This window comes from Sinohyriopsis cumingii, chromosome 14 (assembly GCF_028554795.1).
Source record: "Sinohyriopsis cumingii isolate HCF-2022 chromosome 14, ASM2855479v2, whole genome shotgun sequence".
NCBI classification, from domain to species: domain Eukaryota; kingdom Metazoa; phylum Mollusca; class Bivalvia; order Unionida; family Unionidae; genus Sinohyriopsis; species Sinohyriopsis cumingii.
Window position 1 is genome coordinate 36,521,221 of NC_142974.1, and position 2,551 is coordinate 36,523,771.

The following is a 2,551-nucleotide window of genomic DNA, read 5'->3' on the forward strand; positions in this document are numbered from 1 at the left end:
TTTGCAGATGACGCAGCTCTTGTGGCCCACACCGAGGAAGCCCTCCAGAGACTGGGAGACCGTTTTGCTGTTGCCTGCACGCAGTTTGGTCTCACAATCAGCTTGGAAAAAACAAATGTCAGCGTGCAAGATACCACCATTGCCCCTTCAATCAAAATCAGCGGTGTCACCCTGGAAGCAGTCAACAACTTTACCTACCTAGGGTCAACCATCAGCAACACTCTCTCGATTGATATGGAGCTGGACAGAAGGCTTGGAAAGGCAAACACCATCATGGCTCGATTAACAAAGAGGGTTTGGGAAAACAACGCACTGACAGAGCACACCAAGGTCCGAGTCTACCAGGCCTGCGTTCTCAGCACCCTTCTATATGGAAGTGAGACGTGGAGTACCTACATGAGGCAAGAACGCCGGCTCAACTCCTTCCATATACGGTGCCTAAAACGCATCCTGAAAATCAGCTGGCAAGACCGTGTTCCACACAGCGAGATCCTGCAGCGTGCAAGTTCCCCCAGCATGTACTCCCTGCTAATTAAACGCCGCCTTCGATGGCTGGGTCATGTCCGACGCATGGAGGATGGAAGGCTGCCAAAGGACATCTTATATGGACAGCTGGCCACTGGCATGAGAAGAGTCGGACGCCCCTCACTCCGTTTCAAAGATGTGTGCAAGAGGGACATGAAGGCATGCAACATTTCACCCGATGGCTGGGAAGAGCTGGCTGAGGACCGAGGCACCTGGAGACTGATGGTAAACAATGGCATATCAGTCGCTGATGCGAGGAGAGGCCAGTTGGCGGCAGAGAAACGTAAGAGAAAGAAGAATGCAACAACAACCACAGTAACGCAGACTTCCCAGTATGTCTGCACCAACTGCAGTAGGGACTGTCACTCACGTATAGGCCTGCACAGCCACAGCAGACGTTGCCAACAGAGACAGACAACACCCCAAGGGCGCTATTCGCATGGTCTTTGGAGACCGAGTCGCCAATGATGATGATGATTCAAGAGGATACAGTACCATTTATGTAGGGCTATCGTTATTTCATGGGCCTATCACAATCGGTGATCTCCAGAATATTATATGAAGGCTGTGCTCTAAGTGATAGCACACGAGTTTCCCATGTTACTTTTCGTTCTTATCAAAACCAGAGCCACGATGAGTTTTTCTAAATGTCCAATTGCTACTGCAAAAAAAAAGGCTCAAACTGTTGCTTGTAACCGAACTATATTGACTTGTCCACAAATTATTTGTCTCACTTTTAACTCCTCTTCATTAAATCAGAATCCCTCCTTACTGGCAGATTCAGCTCACAAAGATAATACGTAACGTAATACTACATTAAAATGTAGTGGGTGGGGGATTAATTTTAATTATGTAATAGTTACTTGTCACCATTAGATTCCGATTCTACCATCCTGCTCTGTTGTTTTACATTAATCAAGGTCCAAGAAAAGGAAGAGGTTACGCTACTGTGCATGAGCCGATTGCGACAAATCAGACTGGATTGATAAACATTTTTTACCAATTTCTAGAACAGGAAGATCGTGCCTCAAGCATTATGACGGTTTTTCAATTGAGGAAAGAGTAAGTTTAAACATTGTGACAGGTAAGTATTACATAATTAAAATTAGTTTAACACCACCACAACTACCCCTCTAACTACATGTTTCTACTTCTTCTGGTCAGTAACTATTACCACTTTGATTCGTTCTTACCCAGCATACAAGTCATCAGCGAACTTGGAGAAGGTATGACATTTCTTTCTTTGAGTCGCACTGACCTTTGCCTTCGACTCCAAATCTGACGTGTTTCTTCCTAACCCAAAATGAAATTGATCCACAAATGTTGTAATTGTAGATGGTGGAGCAATCTTTTTAATGTAAGGAAACAAGATTTAGAGTAAATCGACATCATAACATAGTGATGTTACGAAAAGCTTATTTTTTTTAAATCATATTTTACAAATGTCTTAACATAATTAGTTAACATAGTTGATTTTGTTTTTCAAAAGTCAACATCAAAGTCGTGTCATTTAAGTCATACAAAACTGTAATTCAAATCAAATCGTCTAAGTCATTCAAAACTGTAACTCAAAGTCAAGTCATCGAAGTCATTCAAAACTAATTCAAAGTCAGGTCATTAAGTCTTTCAAAACCGTAACTCAGTCAAGTTTTTTTTCAAGTATTCAATGAAGAGTGAAATTATGATAACAATTCGCGTTCGAGTCACGTATATTTTGCACAAAAACGCCTTTAAAATTAGTATGTATTGTAATTAAACGGTCGCGATATAAACAAAAATTTGTTTTCAAAACGATCATAATAACTGATTCAAGCAAATAACGCTCAGAGATTTTTTAAACAAAGATGTATAATAAAATGGAAATATTATTATCATATTTAGCGTAAAACTATTCCATTTCGCTCTACTTCTTAAATGTACTCCTTAGCGTATTTATGACCTATCTGTTACAAGTTGATCACGAATTTTTTGAAAAAGTCATCTTGTTACGGTCACATGATTATATTATACATGACCCAAATATACT